The sequence below is a fragment of the Bison bison genome, unplaced genomic scaffold (assembly GCF_000754665.1).
Source record: "Bison bison bison isolate TAMUID 2011002044 unplaced genomic scaffold, Bison_UMD1.0 scf7180017863991, whole genome shotgun sequence".
Lineage (NCBI taxonomy): Eukaryota > Metazoa > Chordata > Mammalia > Artiodactyla > Bovidae > Bison > Bison bison.
The window spans coordinates 179,156-199,913 of NW_011494563.1; the positions used below are offsets into that span (position 1 = coordinate 179,156).

Here is a 20,758-nt window from a genome sequence, read left to right on the forward strand (position 1 = left end):
AAACTGACCTTTTCCAGTCCTGTGGCCACTGCTGAGTTTTCCAAATTTGCTGGCATATTGAGTGCAGCACTTTCACAGCATCATCTTTCAGGATTTGAAATAGCTCAACTGGAATTCCATCACGTCCACTAGCTTTGTTTGTAGTGATGCTTTCTAAGGCCCACTTGACTTCACATTCCAGGATGTCTGGCTCTAGGTCAGTGATCACACCATCGTGATTATCTGGGTCGTGAAGATCTTTTTTGTACAGTTCTTCTGTGTATTCTTGCCATCTCTTCTTCATATCTTCTGCTTCTGTTAGGTCCATACCATTTATGTCCTTTATCCAGCCCATCTTTGCATGAAATGTTCCCTTGGTATCTCTAACTTCCTTGAAGAAATCTCTAGTCTTTCCCATTCTGTTGTTTTCCTCTATTTCTTTGCATTGATCCCTGAGGAAGGCTTTCTTATCTCTTCTTGCTATTCTTTGGAACTCTGCATTCACATGCTTATATCTTTCCTTTTCTCCTTTGCTTTTTGCTTCTCTTCTTTTCACAGCTATTTGTAAGGCCTCCCCAGACAGCCATTTTGCTTTTTTGCATTTCTTTTCCATGGGGATGGTTTTGATCCCTGTCTCCTGTACAATGTCACGAACCTCAGTCCATAGCTCATCAGGCACTCTATCTATCAGATCTAGGCCCTTAAATCTATTTCTCACTTCCACTGTATAATCATAAGGGATTTGATTTAGGTCATATCTGAATGGTCTAGTGGTTTTCCCTACTTTCTTAAATTTAAGTCTGAATTTGGTAATAAGGAGTTCATGATCTGAGCCACAGTCAGCTCCTGGTCTTGTTTTTGTTGACTGTATAGAGCTTCTCCATCTTTGGCTGCAAAGAATATAATCAATCTGATTTCGGTGTTGACCATCTGGTGATGTCCATGTGTAGAGTCTTCTCTTGTGTTGTTGGAAGAGGGTGTTTGCTATGACCAGTGCATTTTCTTGGCAAAACTCTATTAGAGTTTATTAGAACTACCATATGATCCAGCAAATTCACTTTTGGGTATTTATCTGGAACTTGAAGGAAACATCCCCTTTGATGAACTAAATCAAGTTGACCCAGAGAAAGGAATCCAGAGAGATAAATACTCCAAACTTTCTGTCTTGTCTCATTCTGTTTGCTCCCTCAGTTGAAACTCAAGATGAAGTTGCAGGCCAGGGGAACCCAAATTGTGGTCAGTGCAGGCCATACTTCCATAGAAAAAAGAGCAGGCAGAAATCAGAAGATTTTTTTTTTTAACATTAACAATCCCAAGCACTTGGCTTTCTATCTACATTTTTCTTCATGCACATGATTTTATTCTTATAATGCCTACATTGTGTTAATAAAAGTCAGTTTAATATCCAGTGACATATTTATTGTGAGTCTTGTAAGTTTTCATCTCTTAAGAATAGTTCCGAAGATACTGGTTCTTCTTGTCTAGATCCAGACTTGGAATACAGCACATGAGTGCTAAGATGAGGTTTATATAAATCACTTAGAACAATGTCTGGCCCATGATAAGCTCCATCCAACTTGTGGCTGCTATTGTTGTTTAGATGAATGCCCTCTAGAGGTTCAGGCAGAGCTAGAGGACTGTGTGGTGGGAATGTAGGAGGAGATCGTGTGGTGAGATGGTCATTACTAAAGGGCTATGTCACTTCTCACTGCTCCTTACTTTAAGGTGTGTTTTAAACATACGTAACGATCCAGTTTAAACAGATTTAAAGAAAGAGGAATGTGCCTTGAACTAAAGAGCCCCTTGATGAAAGTAAAAGAGGAGAGTGAAAAAACTGGCTTAAAACTCAACATTCAAAAAACTAAGATCCTGGCATCCAGTCCCATAACTTCATGGCAAATCGAAGGAGAAAAAGTGGAAACAGTGACAGATTTCATTTTCTTGGGCTCCAAAATCACTGTGAATGGTGACTGCAGCTGTGAAATTTAAAGACCCTTGCTCCTTGGAAGGAAAGCTATGACAAACCTAGACAGCATATTAAAAAGCAGAGACATCACTTTGCAGACCAAGGTCCATATAGTCAGAGCTATGGTTTTTCCAGTAGTCATGTATGGATATGAGACCTGGACCGTAAAGAAGGCCGAGTGCCAAAGAATTGATGCTTTTGAACTGTGGTGTTGGAAAAGGCTCTTGAGAGTCCGTTGGACAGCAAGGAGATCAAAGTAGTAAATCCTAAAGGAAATCAACCCTGAATATTCATTGGAAGGACTGATGCTGAAGCTGAAGCTCCAATACATTGGCCACCCAATGCAAAGAGCCAATTCATTGGAAAAGACTCTGATGCTGTGAAAGATTGAGGACAGAAAGAGAAGAGGGTGACAGAGGATGAGATGGTTGGATGGCATCATTGACTCAATGGACATGAGTTTGAGTAAGCTCCAGGAGTTGGTGATGGACAGGGAAGCCTGGTATGCTGCAGTCCATGGGGTCACAACGAGTCGGACACGACTAAGTAACTGAACGAGCAAAAAAGATCCAGTACAGCAATGCAACAGACGCCGAAATATGGAAACAGTTCTCTCCCCTCACACTCCTTCCTGCATCTGAATGGGGATATTGGGTCAGTTGATATCAGTCCTGTTTCTTAAGTCCCGTGTGGACAGGAATAGTCAGGCTATTCCATTATTTACACAACTCTCCTTCTCACTGACAGGAATTATTCCACAAAAGCCTAAAAGCCTCATATCGGGTATGTATGTGCCAGCTGCGATTACTCTAATACAAACAAGCATACTAACAAACAAAATTGGCCTTTATAATGAGATGCCCCAGGCAGAAAATGAAGATACTGTGTGGGCAAATTGGGTTTGCCTCTACTCTACTGGGTTGTAGAGGCAAACTACCTGCAATGAACCTCGAAAGAAGGTCGAAGCTGGTGGAGGAGCAAGGTGGGAGTTGGGGTGGGGGACACCACCTTGATCTCTGTAACACTCGGCACTTTAAGGAGCCGTTTCCGCTCTGGTTGTTTTCCCACAGGAGATGCCGGACCAGCCGGCTGGCTGTATGACTTGGAATGAGGTTTGCAAGCAGGCTCGGGAAGGATTTAGGGGAACCTGGAGGCACAGCCCGGAGATGCTGGACAGCAAGGTGGATAGTTCCGCCAGAAGCGCAGCGGGGGCTGGGAAACCCGCTGGGCGAGTACAGGGCTGGCTCTGCTTCTCTGGGTCCTGATCTGGTAGGAAGCATCACGGACCAGCCAGGCGGTGCGCAGTGACGCAATCCCTCAGTCAAATAGCTCTTGTCTTCCACGGAAATCGTTCCCTTCTTGGAGTCAAGGCGAGGGGGAACCGGAGTTCGCCCGCCCTTTCTCCTCAGCCTTCTCTCGGGGCTTCTGAAACGAGCATCCCTGAACCCCTGGGAAATGCTGATCCTCGCGGGCCCAGAGGAAGGATCACCAACACGCTTGCGGGAGAGATGGAAGTGTCTCTGCCAGGCCAGCCGCGGCTGAGGAGGGTGGGGAGAAGAGGGTCCGCAGCAGTGTGGCGCGTTCCCGCTCTGCTTGTCTTGGGGAGCCGGCGCGCCGGTCGCTCGTGGCTCTGTAGAGTGCGCACCGAGAGCTAAGGGAAAGCATGCTCCAGTGGCGCAATCGGTTAGCGCGCGGTACTTATACAGCAGTATATGTGCGGGTGATGCCGAGGTTGTGAGTTCGAGCCTCACCTGGAGCATGTTTTCTTCCCTTTATGGTTTCAGTCTCTTTTCTCTCTAATGCTTTCTTCTCTCCTCTTTAAAGATAAAAGCTTAAAAGAGGCTGTTACATTTTCCAAGGTGAGAACGCAGATATTCCCATGATTAAAGAGAATATTTGGTAGTTTGCAAACACAAAAAAATCACAAGCCGAAAGGAGGCACATTGAGCTCATTCAGGCATATTCGATTCTCCTCTGTCAGGAGATCCTAAAGTCAGATTGCACAGCTTCGAATGAGTCTCCCTCATCCTTTCTTCTCTCCTAGTATAAAACCATCCCTCAGATCTTTGGGAACTGAGCACGCAAGAGGACAACCTGGGTCTTAGGTTCTGCCATTTCGTGCAGCTGTCACAGGGGCTCACGAATGACCAGAAGCTGCGCACAGGCATCTTAACGTTGAGTTCCATAAGACATGCAGTGAGGTTGCTGAACTTCATCTGTGAAATATAAATGTGTTTGAGTCGAGCTCCACCGCCTACTTTACATAAACCAGACTGGGGAACAGAAATTTATCTCCCCCTGCAATGAAACATAGGTAGCTGTGTATGTATTTCTTCCTAATGTCATCAGAAAATAAACGACCTTGTTTGGAAAACGACATTCATCTGGAGGTAGTGTCTGAAATAAATGATCGTATATTGCTCTACTTTTATCCAGTCTCTCCTGGATTTCATTGTTTCACAGGGCCCTCCTTCTCTTGTGTTTCTTAAGTATGGTTACAGCCTACAGTTTCATCTCAATTTTTTTCTCACCTACTGATATACACATTTTTGTATTATATTCATTCCCTTAATTACAGCATCTTTCCAAATACTGATGATTTTAAGATTTCTTTCCCATCCAGTCCCCTCTTTTGAATCAAGACCTATGCATCCTACTGCCTACAGGATATTTCTGTCTAGACATTCTTGCAAGTCTGTAACCCCAACATATGGGGAAATCATCAAACTCAAATCCACTCCCTCTCCTGTGCACTTTATCTCAAAGGCAGCCATTCAGCAAATACTTGATGCCTGCTTTTTGGCAGATCCACTCTAGATGCTGAGATTACTGTAGTGGAAAAAAAAAAAAATCTCTATCCTCTAGAACCTAATTTCTAGTAGGGAGAAATAAGCAATGAACAACTGAACATAAATGTATTTATATATAGTGAGACAAAGTGGTAATGTTTATAGCGAAAAGCAAAAATAGGATAAGAGGGATCGAGGATACCAGGGAATATGCTGGGAGTGCTATGTGATATAAGGTTGTTAGAGAAGGCCTAAGCAGTGACATTTAAGCAGAAACCTGAAGGAAATAAGGGAGAAAGTCTTGGATATATATGGTAAATGACAGGTACAGGCAGATGTAAGAACAGAGGCAAAAGTCAAGCTATGGGAATGGCACCAGAGCATAGTTAGAGAAGAAAAAGGAAAAGAGGTCGCCCTGGCACATAGTAAGTCCTCTACATATGAATCTTCAAGTTGCAGAACTTTCAAAAATGCCAGCATGCATTCGCTTGTCCAGTCATGTGAGTTAGATCACTTGTCTGGCTTACATTGTCACATGCGTGCATCCTCTACAAGTGGTTGTGCTTTTGTGTACTTTATTGTACAGTACTGTATAGACTACAGTATCTTTCTTTCAAGTCTAGGAGGTCCAGAAGCAAGTGAAAAAGCATCAGTGCTGTATCTGGTACTGCTAAGAAGCACTAGGAATTGGAGGCCCAGAAAAAGGAAGAAGAGAGAAGAGGAAGAAGTAACTGAAGAACTGAAGTGATTCATGATGCAGGAAATGGCAAGGGAGTTTTCTTTATTTGAGGAGGCACTGTTAGCTTTTGAGCACAGGACCTGAATCTATAATGATACACAAAGGATGTAGCAGCCATTCAGAAAGCAATACTGTTCTACAGTGTCATTTATGGTGAGAAAAAAAGAGCTACTACCCAGATAGATCACTGGATCATCTTTTAAAAGAGGGTAGATAGAATTGAATTCAGCAAGGAATCAGAACTTATGTCTTCAGTGTCAGGCATGAGTGACACTGCACCTTGCCCTCCATCTCCTATTGCTGACAATCCTTCAGCTCTACCATCTCCCACCCCTTCTCCCTCCTCCAGTCAGTAGCTCTTCTTGCCTGTTCACTCCATACCAGCCCCTGAATGCCAGCTGTTGTATTGTACTACTCTACTGTGAGATTAAAATGTCTATTTTATTTTTTGTTTGTTATGTATTATTTGTGTGAAAAGTATTATAAACTTATTACAGTACAATACTATATAGCTGATTGTGTTAGTTGGGTACCTAGGTTAACTTTGTGAACAAACTGGACTTATGGACGCAGTCCTGTAATGGAAATTATTTGTATGTCGGGGACTTACTGAATTTTTCAACAGAAGAGCCTCTTTAATACTTTTTGAAACCTAGTGCCTGACATGATATTACATAATACTAGTTAATACAGTGACCAAATGATGTTTGAGGAAACAGTGTGAAAATAAAATTGCCAGAATCACAAAGAATGTCTCCAGGGGTTATTCCTGTTTCCTGTAGTGATCTCTGGCCAGTCAAGGGCTGGATTGTCTCTGATTCCCATGGCTTGATTTGGGAACTCTGTGATGACTCTGATCACACCAACTTATGTGCAGCTAGCGGTTCAAAACAGAAAGCAACAATACAGTTCTCTAACGTTTCCTTTAAAGCAAAATGCGTTTATTTAGGATGCACTAGGCATGAGGAGTTTTAGTTGTAGCATTCAAATTCTTAGTTTGTGGCATGTGACCAAGGATCAAGTCAGGGCCCCCCGCATTGGGAGTGCGGAGTCTTACCCCTGGACCACCTGGGAAGTCCCTTAGGTCTCTTTTCTGGTAAGACATTTATATACAATAAGATTCACACATTTTAAGTGTAGAGTTTGATGAATTTTGATAAGTGTATTAATTTCCTATTGCTTCTGTAACAAATTAGGACAAACTTAATTGTTGTTGTTCAGTCTCTAAATTGTGTCTGATTCTTTTTAACCCATGGACTACAGCACACCAGGCTTCCCTGTCCTTCACTATCTCCTGCAGTTTGCTCAAACTCATGTCCATTGAGTCGGGAATGCCATCCAGCCATCTCATCCTGTCACCCTCTTCTCTTCCTGTCCTCAGTCTTTCCCAGCATCAGGGTCTTTCCCAATGAGTGGGCTCTTTGCATTACGTGGCCAAAGTATTGGAGCTTCAGCTTCAGCATCAGTCCTTCTGATGAATATTGATCTCCTTTAGGATTGACTCGCTTGATCTCCTTCAAGTCCAAGGGACTCTCAAGAGTCTTCTCCAGCACCACAATTCAAAATCATCAGTTCTTCTGTGCTCAGTCTTCTTTATGGTCTAACTCTCACACCCATACCTTACTACTGGAAAAACCATGACTTTTGTTTTGTTTTCCATATTTTTAAATTTATTTACCTTGTATCTGTCTCCCAGCATCTTGGGTAATGCCCAGCATGGTGAGATACTTAGGAAGTGAAAAACCATGACTTTGACTATACGGACTGTTTTCAGAAAGCAATGTTTCTGCTTTTTAATATACTGTATAGGTTTGTCACAGCTTTTCTTCCAAGGAGCAAGGGTCTTTTAATATCAGGGCTGCAGTCACCGTTCATAGTAATTTTGTAGCCCCAAAAAATAAGATCTCTGGTTCCTCTGCCTTTCCTAAACTCAGCGTGTACACCTGCAAGTTCTTGGTTCATATCCTGCTGAAGCCTAACTTGAAGGATTTTGAGCATTACCTTGCTAGCAGTGAACTAAAATGGACAGGAATGGGTAAATTTAATGCAGATGACCATTATATCTACCACTGTGGGCAATAATCCATTAGAAGAAATGAAGTAGCCCTCATAGTCAACAAGAGTCCAAACTGCAGTGCCTGTGTGCAATCTCAAAAATGACAGAATGATCTCAGTTTGTTTTCAAGGCAAAACATTCAACATCACAGTAATCCAAGTCTATGCCCCAATTACTAATTACTAATGCCAAAGACGGAGAAGGCAATGGCACCCCACTCCAGTACTTTTGCCTGGAAAATCCCATGGATGGAGGAGCCTGGTAGGCTGCAGTGCATGGGGTCGCTAGAGTCGGACACGACTGAGCGACTTCACTTTCACTTTTCACTTTCATGCATTGGAGAAGGAAATGGCAACCCACTCCAGTGTTCTTGCCTGGAGAATCCCAGGGACGGGGGAGCCTGGTGGGCTGCCGTCTCTGGGGTTGCACGGAGTCGGACACGACTGAAGCGACTTAGCAGCAATGCCAAAGAAGCTGAATCTGAATGGTTCTATGAAGACCTACAAGACCTTCTAGAACTAACACCAAAAAAAGATGCCCTTTTCATCACAAGAGACTGGAATGCAAAAGTAGGAAGTCAAGAAATACCTGGAGTAACAGGCAAGTTTGACCTTGGAGTACAAAATGAAGCAGGGCAAAGGTTAACAGAGTTTTGGCAAGAGAATGCCCTGGTCATAGAAAACACCTTCTTCCAACAACACAAGAGAAGAAGACTGTATACACGGACATCACCAGTCAATACCAAAATCAGACTGATTACATTCTCTGCAGTCGAAGATGGCAAAGCTCTATACAGTCAGCAATGACAAGATCTGGAGCTGACTATGGTTCAGATCATGAAATTCTTACTGCAAAATTCAGGCTTACATTGAAAAAAGTAGGGAAAACTACTAAGCCATTTGATCTAAATCAAATCCCTTATGATTATATAGTGGAGGTGACAATTAGATTCAACGGATCAGATATGATGAACAGAGTGCCTGAAGAGCTATGGACGGAGGTTTGTAACACTGTGTAGGAGGTGGTGAGCAAAACCATCCCAAAGAAAAAGAAATGCAAGAAAGCAAAGTGATTGTCTGAGAAGGCCATACAAATAGCTAAGAAAAGAAGAGTAGCAAAAGGCAAAGGAGAAAGGGAAAGATATACTCAACTGAATGCAGAGTTCCAGACAATAGCAAGGAGAGATAATAAAGCTTTCTTAAGTGAACAATGCAAAGAAATAGAGATAAACAATGGACTGGGAAAGACTAGAAATCTCTTTAACAAAATTGGAAATACCATTATTTCATGCAAAGATAGGCACAATAAAGGACAGAAACGGCAAGGACCTAACAGAAGCAGAAGATATTAAGAAGAAGTGGCAAGAATACACAAGAAGAACTATACAAAAAAGGTCTTAATGACCCTGAAAACCAGGATGATGTGGTCACTCACTAAACTAGAGCCAGACATCCTGGGATGTGAAGTCAAGTGGGCCTTAGGAAGCATTACTATGAACAAAGCTAATGGAGGTGATGGAATTCCAGCTGAGCTATTTAAAATTCTAAGAGATGATGCTGTTAAAGTGCTGCACTCAATATGTCAACAAATTTGGAAAACTCAGCAGTGGCCACAGGACTGGAAAAGGTCAGTTTTCCTTCCTATCCCAAAGAAAGGCAATGCCAAAGAATGTTCAAACTACTACACAATTGCCCTCATGTCAGAAGCTTAGTGGCTTAGTACAAAATTCTTGTCTTGCAGTTTGTAGATCAGAAGTCTTAAAAAGGCTCTCACTGGACTAAAACCAAGCTGTTGGCAACTCTGTGTTCCTTCTGGAAATTCTCTTAGACAATTCTTTTTCTTGCTTTCTCTGGCTTCTAGAGGTGGCCCACATCCCTTAACTCTGGACCCCATTCATCTTCAAAGCCAGCAATTGCATTATTCTAATCTCTGCTTCCCTGTCACATCTTCTCTGATTCTCATCTTCTTATGTCTCTCTCTTCCACTTTTTTTAGAAAACAATTTATTCATTTATTTATTTTTGGTTGCCCTCAGTCTTTGTTCCTACCTGGAGGCTTCTCTACTTGTGGTGAGCTGGGGTTCCTCTTCATTTCTGTGTGTGGGCTTCCTTTTTTTGGTGGCTTCTCTTGTTGTTTCTCTTGATCTGGCTCTAGGCACATGAGTTTCAGAAGTTGCAGCACTGTCTCAGTAGTTTTGGTCTGCAGGCTCTATAGTCAGGTAAGCCCACAAATTTGATTAATTAGATTAAATGAGCCCATTCTTTGGAGGATATAGTAAAAATCCCAGCAAGTTATATTATGTATCTTGATAAACTGATTTTTAAGTGTATTGAAAGATCCAAAATAACCAACAGGATACTGAAGTTAACAATCTGGAGAAGGAAATGGCCACCTACTCCAGTATTTTTTCCTGGAAAATTCCATGGACAGAGGAGCCTGGTGGGCTACAGTCCATGGGGTCACAAAAGTTGGGCATGACTTAGCAGCTAAACCTCCACCACCACCACTGAAGAACAAGGTTGGAGGTCTGACATTATTTAGCTTCAAGATTTGTTATAAAACTACAGTGATCAAGACAGTATGGTGTTGGTGAAAGAATAAATAAATAGATTAATGGAACAGAATAAAGAGCCTAGATATAGACCTAAACCAATCCAGTCAACTGATCTTTGACAAAGGAGCAAAGACAACTTAATAAAGAATTGTATTTTCAACAAACAATTCAGAAACAACTACATGCAAAATAAAAATGAATCTAGACATAGATCCTATGTCACAAATATTAATTCAAGTAGATGATGTGCATGCACACTTAATCTCTCATTAGTGTCTAACTCTTTGCAACCCCATGGACTATAGCCTACCAGACTTCTCTGTTCATGGAATTTTCTGGGCAAGAAAACTGGAGTGGGTTGCCATTTCAAAAGTAGATGACAAGCCAGACCTAAATGTAAAATGTAAAACTTTTCTGGATAACATAGGAGAAAACCTAGCTGATCTCAGGTTTGGTGATAACTATTTACCACACTACATAGCTTATAGGATCTCAATTCAATGCTCAGGGGTTGAACCTGAGCCAGGGTAGTGAAAGCACTGAATCCTGATCACTAGACCATCAGGGAACTCCTGGTGATGACTTTTTAAAAAATATTTAATTATTTATTTGAGTGTCTTATTTGTGGCATGTGGGATCCAATTCCTCTACCAGGGACTAAACCCCGGCTCTGTGCATTGGGAGACGGGAGTCTGAGCCACTGAACTACCAGGGAAGTCCCTGGAAATGATTTTTTAGATACTATACCAAGAATATAATCTGTGAAAGAAAAAATATTGAAGAATTGGAGTCCATTAAAATTAAAATCTTCTCTCTATGAAAGCCCATGGAAAGAGAATGACAGACTGGAGAAAGTATTTACAAAATACATATTTGATGAAGGAGTTCATGATCTGAGCCACAGTCACTTACATTGAAATAATGATTTTTAAATAATAAATTTAAAAATTTTTAAAAATCCAGAATAGCTATGGCTATCCAAAGTGAGAAAAACAAAACTAAGGCCCTGTATTATCAGATAATATTACTTAATTTTTAAAATAATTTATTTAGTTAATCAGAGGATATTTGTTTTACAATGTTGTATCAGTTCTGCCATACAACAACATGAACCAGCCATAGGTATAGATATGTCCCCTCCATCTTGAATCTCCTTCCCACCTCCTGCCCCATACTGCCCCTCTAGGCTATCACAGAGCACCAGGTTGAGCTCCTTGCATCGTACAGCAAATTCCCACAGGCTATCTATTTTACATGTGGTAATGTACATGTTTTAATGCTACTCTCTCAATTCGTCCCACCCTCTTCTTCCCCCACTATGTCCAGAAGTTCTCTATGTCTGTGTCTCTATTGCTGCCCTAAAAGTATGTTCATCAGTACCATTTTTCTAGATTCCATATATATTCTTTAATATATGAATTTGTTTTTCTCTTTGACTTCCTTCACTCTGTATAACAGGCTCTAGGTTCATCCACCTCACTAGAACTGGCTCAAATTCATTCCTTTTCATGGCTGAGTAATACTCCATTGTATATATGTACCACTACTTCTTTATCTGTTCATTTGTTGATGGTTATCTAGGTTGTTTCCATGTCCTGGCTATTGTAAATAATGCTGGAAGATATTATTACTTAATTTTAAGTTAAAGAAATTAAGATAGTGTTATTTTAGTGTAAAGACAAACGTAGGCCTATGGGGCAGAATAGAAAGTCTAGGGAAAAACAGACACATATACAGTTCCCTGTTTGATGACAGGGAGACAGTGCAATTCAGTAGGGGAAAAATTGACTTTTCAATAAATAATACTGGGTTAATTGAAATAATACATTAAAGAAAATGAATTTAATACTTATCTCACACTATACATAAATTCAAAATGCAATATAAACTTAAATGTTAAAAATAAAATACTTAAACTTCTAGACAGAAACATAGGAGAACAGCTTCATGTCTTTAGTGTAGGCAAATATTTCTGAACTAGGATGCAAAATAGCACTAACTGTAAAGGCTGATAAGTTGGACTTCATTAAAATTAAAAAGTTCAAAATACAAAATTAGGAGAACTAAAGATGTACCACAAATTGGGAGAACATATTTGCAACACATATCTGACAAAGGACTTGTATTCACAATACATAAAAGCCAACACATTGGAAAAGACCCTGATGCTGGGAAAGATTGAAGGCAGCAGGAGGAGGTAACGACAGAGGGCAAGATGTTTGGATGGCATCACCAACTCAATGGATATGAGTTTGAGTAAGCTCCGAGAGATGGTGAAGGACAGGGAAGCCTGGTGTGCTGCATTCCATTCGGTTGCAGAGTTGGACACAACTGAATGACTGAACAAGAAATGAACTACAAATCATTTTTTAAAAAACTGGCAATCAACCCAATTTCTTAAATAGGGAAGAACATATGGGAAGATGTAAAATATCATAATCATCAAAAATACAAGTCAAACTCACAAAGAACTATCACTACATTCTGGCCCGAGTAGCCGAAATTAAAATGATAATACCCAGTATTGGCTAGACTGTGAAGCAACCGGAAGCCTCATAGGTTGCTTTCAGTAGTGTGAACTGTTACATTTGGAAAACATTTTCACAGCACGTAATAAAGTTAAAAACACATATATTCTGTAGACCCGCAATTCCACCTTTACATCTATTCAGTTCAGTCTCTCAATTGTGTCCGACTCTTTGCGACCCCATGAATGGCAGCACGCCAGGCCTCCCTGTCCATCACCAACTCCCGGAGTTCACTCAGACTCACGTCCATCGAGTCAGTGATGCCATCCAGCCATCTCATCCTCTGTCGTCCCCTTCTCCTCTTGCCCCCAATCCCTCCCAGCATCAGAGTCTTTTCCAATGAGTCAACTCTTTGCATGAGGTGGCTAAAGTACTGGAGTTTCAGCTTTAGCATCATTCCTTCCAAAGAAATCCCAGGGCTGATCTCCTTCAGAATGGACTGGTTGGATCTCCTTGCAGTCCAAGGGACTCTCAAGAGTCTTCTCCAACACCACAGTTCAAAAGCATCAATTCTTCGGCGCTCAGCCTTCTTCACAGTCCAACTCTCACATCCATACATGACCACTGGAAACCATAGCCTTGACTAGACAGACCTTTGTTGGCAAAGTAATGTCTCTGCTTTTGAATATGCTATCTAGGTTAGTCATAACTTTCCTTCCAAGGAGTAAGCGTCTTTTAATTTCATGGCTGCAGTCAACATCTGCAGTGATTTTGGAGCCCAGAAAAATAAAGTCTGCCACTGTTTCCACTGTTTCCCCATCTATTTCCCGTGAAGTGATGGGACCAGATGCCATGATCTTCGTTTTCTGAATGTTGAGCTTAAAGCCAACTTTTTCACTCTCCACTTTCACTTTCATCAAGAGGCTTTTTAGTTCCTCTTCACTTTCTGCCATAAGGGTGGTGTCATCTGCATATCTGAGGTTATTGATATTTCTCCCGGCAATCTTGATTCCAGTTTGTGTTTCTTCCAGCGTTTCTCATGATGTATCTATCTAATAAATCAATGATTATGTTCATCTGAAACTATGCACAAGAAAGTTCATGGGGCCTGGGGGTCCCAGAGGGGGATGGGAGCGGAGAACAACAGAGAAAAGGTATTCATGGGAGGGCATACATCAGCATAGTGCCGTGTCCACCTGTTGTTCCCAGTGTCTAACAAATGATTGTCGACAATGATGGCATTTGATGATTTTCTTTTAAAAAGGGTTTGTTTGTTTTAAGGTGGAGAAAGGGAGGAGAGGCCGGGAGTGGGAAGCTTGGAGAAGTGGAAGCTTTTCTCATGCTTGTGATTTGGTGACTACTCTAAATGCTGATTCATTAGGGATTATTACGGCTGATGTCAGTGGGTTATGGTGATGGGTAGAGGGGCAGAAGATGGGGAGAGAAGAAAAGGGGGAGACAGAGAGGGCACAGGCTCATTTAAAGTGATGTAGCCTTTCCTCACCAAGGATGCTTCAGGAAAAAAGATCTGAAATCCACAGTTCGAACAAAGTGATGTACACGCAGACACAGTGAGTTAGCCGTGGAGTCCTGTTGAATGTAGCACAATGGGGCAAAAAGCTTCCCTCTCCCAGGGCTGCCTCAGGAGGAGGGGAAGAGAAAGGGTGGGCGTGGGTGGGGAAGGCAGAGATCTCTGTTATGCTGGTCCATTTAATGATGTAACTTTACATATTATTTTAGCTTTAAAAGGAAATAAAGGTTCAGATTTGAAAGGGGGGTAGGGTGGGGGGTGGGGAAATGTCAACAAAAGAACACTGATTGTAATGTGAGAAAAGTGTATTTTTGTATTTTAATAAATATTGTTCAGTTAAAAAAAAAAAGAAAGTTCAGTGCTTTTTATAATAACCACAAATTGAAAGCCAAATGCCTATCAACATTTGAGTGGATAAGTAAATTGTGGTACAACCATAAAATGGACGTTTATAAATAGGAACAAACTGCTTTTAACTGCTTTAAGAAAAAACAGATGAATCTCAAAGACAATACTGAGTGAAAGAAGCCAGACTTATAAGAATGCAGAGTCTACTTGATTCAATATGTATAAAGTTTAAAAACAAATGAGAGGGAACATGAGGGAGCATGCATGGTGACTAAGGGGTGCAAACTTGTAGAGATCATCATGCTGTGCACTTAAAATCTGGGTGCTTTACTGTATATAACATACTTTAATAGAATAAAAGAATAAAAATGACTGAAAGAATAGAAGGTATTTAAGCGTCAAGCTAGAAATGATCTCAAACGGTGTTGTCTTGAGTTCTAGGAAGCTTACCACTCCAACAGGAAGCTATAAATCACCACGCCCCTTTAGCTCTCCAATTCATATCCTTAAGAAATATACATAAATTTTCTTTTACCACTCTGTTCTTTTGTTCCTCCTATCATACTCACGAAATTTGAGGGTGTTTCCCCATTGTCTTATTTTTTGTTGTTGGTACAATTATTTTTGAAAGGGGAAGTGTGTTATGTTTTCAGAAAACAAGACAAAAAGTTTTCTTACATTTTTCTGAAATGGAGTAAGTAGTTAAGAAGAGACTATTTAAAGAGAGTAGTTGAGAAGATAATGACCAGCGGGTGGCCGAAATAGCTCAGTTGGGAGAGCGTTAGACTGAAGATCTAAAGGTCCCTGGTTCAATCCCGGGTTTCGGCAACTGTTTTCTTACCTTTTGTAACGTGAACTACAAGATACTGATGCCAAACTAAATGTCCATCGCCTTCAAATATACAATATAATAAGTCTATAGTGCCTTTTATATACTGGGGAATTGCATACATTTACCCTCAATTTCTATGGCAAAACGTAATTCTGTGCCTATATACAGTAATTCTTCCACAACTACCAGTAATTCCTTAAGGTAAAGAGGGGAAAAAAACCCAAAGCAAAACACTTAGTGCTTTATATTTATGTATTTATTTAGATGTTATTAAAGGCATCTATAAGAAGCAGGGCACGAGCAATTTCAATTGTCCCTTATTTACAGTAATTCTTTCGGAGTTCAAATTGCTAAAACACGCTCATTCTTTAGCGATGGCTTTCTGAGTGAACATCAGGGGTCTATACACACATTTTGGAATGTAGAAGAATCCTCAAAAGCCAGAAGGTAGTTGATTTGGAAAAGTACAGAGGACGTGGGACTAAGAGTTAACAGATTTCGTTTCTGTGACTTTTGAGCACCTGTAAGCCTTACTAGAACAAGAGCTCTTGAAGACTAGAGAAGTAAAACCTAGAAGACTGGCGGGACTTGAGCCTTTCACTATTGAATACTTAAGCAACCACTAGCAACTCACATGGAGAAGGCAATGGAACCCCACTCCAGTACTCTTGCCCGGAAAATCCAATGGATGAAGGCGTCTGATAGGCTGCAGTCCATGGGGTCGCTAAGAGTTGGACACGACTGAGCGACTTCACTTTCACTTTTCACTTTCATGCATTGGAGAAGGAAATGGCAACCCACTCCAGTGTTCTTGCCTGGAGAATCCCAGGGGCGGGGGAGCCGGGTGGGCTGCTGTCTATGGGGTCGCACAGAGTCGGACACGACTGAAGCGACTTAGCAGCAGCAGCAGCAGCAGCAGCAGCAGCAACTCACACTTCCCCCTTGCATCAGCGTCGGCTTAAAATTCGACAAAAATCATTACTTGTTGATTCATTTAGCTTTAAATGAATATATTCAGTGAAAATTTAACTAGGGGTAGGTCAGCAGGAGAGTTCAAAAAGTAGGGAAAAAACCAAACCAAAACAAAACAATGCAACCCCAGGAAATGTAAAGGGACATTTCCTGAGGCTGCAGGAGATTCCTTCAACTTTAGGTGATAAAAACTATAGCCTCCCCGAGGGCCAACGAGCTCATCTCACTCTATCTTCTCCAACCTCGTGCTTGGATCCTTCCATTCGCAAAATGGAAGATGAGTGATACAGAGAATGCACTGTATCACTGGGTGAAAATTTTAATACCAACTTGAAAACATTAGGTCTCTAAGTTACAAATTATTTGCAATTTGTGATACAGTAGGGACATGCTTTTAAAAACGGAAGGCTCCCTTCACCCACTATTGAAGATCCTATTACAGTGCTTTTTCTACAAATAAGCTATGCTCAATTTCTGCACGAAAATTTATCCGTGGATTTTCTAGTCCAAATACGAAGAATTGAAATAGTATAGATTCCTCATTAAAATCTATGAATGTGGTCTGAGGAAGAGGGATAAAAACATTATTTTTTATAATTTTTTAGACTAAAAGAAAAATGTAAACCAATTTACTTTCATAAAAGAGAGACACTCCTGTGGTGGCCGGTTAGCTCAGTTGGTTAGAGCGTGGTGCTAATAACGCCAAGGTCGCGGGTTCGATCCCCGTACGGGCCATTCCTGGCTTGATTTTGGACTTACGATACCCGCTGGGTGGACCTTTACAACCCACGGTTATTATAATCCGAGGTCCACAAGCTTAAACTTTTCCCTCGTGGCGGTGAACTTTACCTACGGTGCAGAGCGAGGATACAAGTTACACATTCAGAAATCTAGCCACCTATGAAGATCCTCTTTTGGTATAGTTTGAGGAATTCCCCCTCACTTGGCAGTGATCTCCCCCAGCCTCTCTGTTCTGCCTCAACGCAGAGAAAGAGGCAAGTCTGTTCTCTTTGGAGATGCCGCTCCAGCGCTGCCTTTCCACGCCTTCCTTACACACTCATCTTCTTTTAAAAAATAGTGGGGAGATTCCTCTTGGTTTTTCTGTCCACTTGAGGTCCAGTTTCCCAGCTCCTGCGTATGTCCGTAAGATTGACGTTTCCGGCTGGTGGGGTAGATACCAGGGATGAAAAGAAACCACTGGACCTCAAGGGTGTGTGTGCTAAGCCGCTTCGGTAGTGTCAGACTCTGCGACCCTATGGACTCTGGCCCGCTGGCTCCTCTGTCCTTGGGATTGTCCAGGCAAGAATACTGGAGGCCTTCTCCCAGGGAGTCTTCCCGACCCAGGGGTGGAACCCTCGTCTCCGATGTCTCCTGTGTTGGCAGTTAGGTTCTGTACCACTAGTGACACCTGGGAAGCAAAACGCAGACGCCCGAACAGGGACTTGAACCCTGGACCCTCAGATTAAAAGTCTGATGCTCTACCGACTGAGCTATCCGGGCTCACAACGACTATACCCATCCTGAGGTAAAAAACCTTCCTCATCGCGTCTCTACCACACTTCTTGACTCAGCATTTCCATAGGAGATGTCTCTTTTTGCCAGTAGCTATGCGAGGAATGGCACCCCACTCCAGTACTCTTGCCTAGAAAATCCCATGGACGGAGAAGCCTGGTAGGCTGCAGTCCATGGGGTTGCTGAGGGTCGGACACAACTGAGCGACTTCACTTTCACTTTTCATTTTCATGCATTGGAGAAGGAAATGGCAACCCACTCCAGTGTTCTTGCCTGGAGAATCCCAGGGACGGGGGAGCCTCGTGGGCTGCCGTCTATGGGGTCGCACAGAGTCGGACACGACTGAAGCGACTTAGCAGCAGCAGCAGCATGCGAGGAAAGAGCTTTGCAGGATGGTCTTCAGAGTCAGGACTCTTCCCAGTTGGAAAAAAAATACTGATGCAGAAGATACTGGTAGGGACATTTTTTTCTCTTCGTTTTTCTTTAAAGTTTCGTTGATGTAAAAACCTCCCTTCCGATGGTCTTTTTCAGTCACTTTTCTCAAGTTTAAGAAGCGATGAAAAGTAGGAAGAAAAGCTTTCTGGATGGGTCCTTTGATGATTCTTGAAGTCTCTTTCAGACTCAACGGACGGAAAATGAAGGATCAGTTCCACGAAAATATATTCGAAGGACTTTAAAAACTTGTTTCAGTATCCTTTAGAAAAGAATACCTAGAAGGGAAAAAAGTCAGCCCAACGAGCCAGCCAGGAGTCGAACCTAGAATCTTCTGATCCGTAGTCAGACGCGTTATCCATTGCGCCACTGGCCCTCGCTGGTTAAGTGCTCCTCACGTTCATGTTTTCATCAGTATCCGCAGTTCATGCCAACCAAAGACATGATTAATTTTTTTAAATCTAGTAAGGGGTTAAAACCAGAGACTAAATTGACTTCGGGAAAGCATGCTTTCTTTTCTGATTTGGTTCCATAACATGTATTTACAGAAAATGCTTTCTTTGAAAACAATGAGGAGTCTTCACTTACTTGCTGACTATGCATTGACAACTTGTTTACTTGTTTGCTGCTTAGTATGAAATCTCTGTGGACTCAGTTATCTATTTCTTATTCCACTTCAAATCCTGTCTTACCCAGCGTATATTAGTGCTAGTTTTGAGGTCTTCATTCCGCACCCCCGCCCCCTGCCCCACAACACCCACACACCCCGTTCTTTCCTACAGAATGTTCATCTGCCCTCAAAATCCTATAAGGAGACAAGGATTCAATAGAAGTATACATTTTAAGAATCTCATTTAACAAACTCAAAAAACAGAATAAAATTGGCTTAAAAATGTACTTAGCTGTTCAAAGTAGGCAAAACAGCTGAAAATGCAACAGTGCTTTTAAAGAGTGGTTTAGTACGTTGAGAAGGAGACAAGACTTTGTATGGTTTTGAAATTCAAAACAAAGTGAGAATTTAAAATATATTCTCTCTGTGCCTCAATTTCCTCCTTTGTATAAAAGGCTTTCTCTTAAAGAGAGCGTGGCAAATGCCGTGGAGTATTATCTTCCATTTTTATGGCTCTCACCTGCAGCCGCTGATATCAGGACAAACACTGAAGATGGTTGCCTGGGAATGATTTAAAGTAGCTGCAGCTCTCTATAATCACAAATCACAAAGAGAAACTATTTCCCAACGTCTCCTCTGTTCACTTTGCTACTGTCATCACTCTTACAGACTTAACAAACCATCTCAACGAAGCCAGTATGTTTGAGCGTGATCCAAGCCTCTTGTAGACAGTGGGTAGGCTGGGCTCTGGATGCTCACAGAGGCTCAGACTATGAAAGGGAACTCTGAAACTCTAAGCTGGCTGGCGCCCACTCTCTTTAAAATTTTCAGAACTGCCTTTCAAGAGATTTTTCTGTAATGCATGCTGCGTGGGACGGCAGCAAATTATTTGGAAGTTTCAAGAGTCAAGGATACACCGAAAACGAGAACGCTGTGAGCAGGACTTGAACCTGCGCGGGGAAACCCCATTGGATTTCGAGTCCAACGCCTTAACCACTCGGCCATCACAGCTCAGCAAGACCAGTTTTACTCATTGGACTAAAAACCAGTATTTATCGTTTCCCTGCAAGGTTGAAAGAAGAGAGGACCACCGGTTTCTGAGTGTCCTCAAGAAGACCTTCTCCAACCCCAAGCTTGCGTATTTCACTTAGTGACAATTTCAACTTTTCAGGTATTTAGGCAGGAAAAAAAAATCTTGGCAATATTCTTTACTTCAAATTTTCTTTCATTCCGTGGATGTGAGGAAATTGTCTTGTTCTACCTTCAAAATGTGTTTAGATGTGAAAAACTTTTCACCCCTCCAACTGCCACAGCCCTGCTCCAAGAAAGCTTCATCTCGTTTCTGTTTCCTTTTGCCTTTATCTAGTCAAAGTATCCAGAATATGCGATCTGGTGTGACTTAACCTCTAAGGAAAAAAGTCAGTTAAATTCCACCAATAAATCTGAATGAATTCACATCAGAAAGAATCCTCTTAGTCTACTGGTTGGACTATTGGGGGCAAATTCTGGGCCCTAGCTTCCCATCCGGAGAGCCCAGTCTCTGTCGCCCCCATGTGGTCACTGAATGCAGGCGCGGTCGTTAACTGAGCTGAACACCTGGAGACAGTGTCATTTCCCTGAAGGTGGATCAAGTGAAAGCATGCTATTTCTTGTGTTAGGCCCATTCCAAAAGAAAAACCATCCCTCTAAAGTGACTTTTAGCAAAATACATCATGAAATACACACAAACAAGCCGCCAAACTTTTCAACCCTTTCTTATTTCCGGGAAATCCCCAAACTGCTGGCACGTAACTGATTTCAGGAATGCTCAAGATCCTTCCTTTCATCCGAGGCCGTTTCCGCCTGCTGGCCTTCCACTTAGGGCGGAGCTGGATGCCAGATGCTGAGTTTTAGGAGAACGTAGAGTTTGATTCCGCTGAAGAGGAGGCTCTCCGCAACAGCCAAGGCCGGGAGTCCGCCCTGGGCCTGGGC

The 20,758-nt window shown here is 41.9% G+C and overlaps 6 non-coding genes across 6 annotated transcripts; 3 read left to right on the forward strand and 3 right to left on the reverse strand.

The window, feature by feature from the left end:
- The first annotated feature begins 3,610 nt into the window (after positions 1-3,610).
- On the forward strand, positions 3,611-3,704 carry TRNAI-UAU. The gene is made up of 2 exons: positions 3,611-3,648; positions 3,669-3,704. It is a non-coding gene; the product is annotated as a tRNA-Ile (tRNA).
- Positions 3,705-15,184: 11,480 nt separating this feature from the next.
- On the forward strand, positions 15,185-15,257 carry TRNAF-GAA. Its single transcript has one exon. It is a non-coding gene; the product is annotated as a tRNA-Phe (tRNA).
- A 1,637-nt stretch (positions 15,258-16,894) lies between these two features.
- Positions 16,895-16,968, forward strand: TRNAI-AAU. Its single transcript has one exon. It is a non-coding gene; the product is annotated as a tRNA-Ile (tRNA).
- A 692-nt stretch (positions 16,969-17,660) lies between these two features.
- TRNAK-UUU lies at positions 17,661-17,733 on the reverse strand. Its single transcript has one exon. It is a non-coding gene; the product is annotated as a tRNA-Lys (tRNA).
- Positions 17,734-18,480: 747 nt separating this feature from the next.
- TRNAR-ACG lies at positions 18,481-18,553 on the reverse strand. Its single transcript has one exon. It is a non-coding gene; the product is annotated as a tRNA-Arg (tRNA).
- Positions 18,554-19,716: 1,163 nt separating this feature from the next.
- On the reverse strand, positions 19,717-19,798 carry TRNAS-CGA. The gene has a single exon. It is a non-coding gene; the product is annotated as a tRNA-Ser (tRNA).
- Positions 19,799-20,758: the final 960 nt, after the last annotated feature.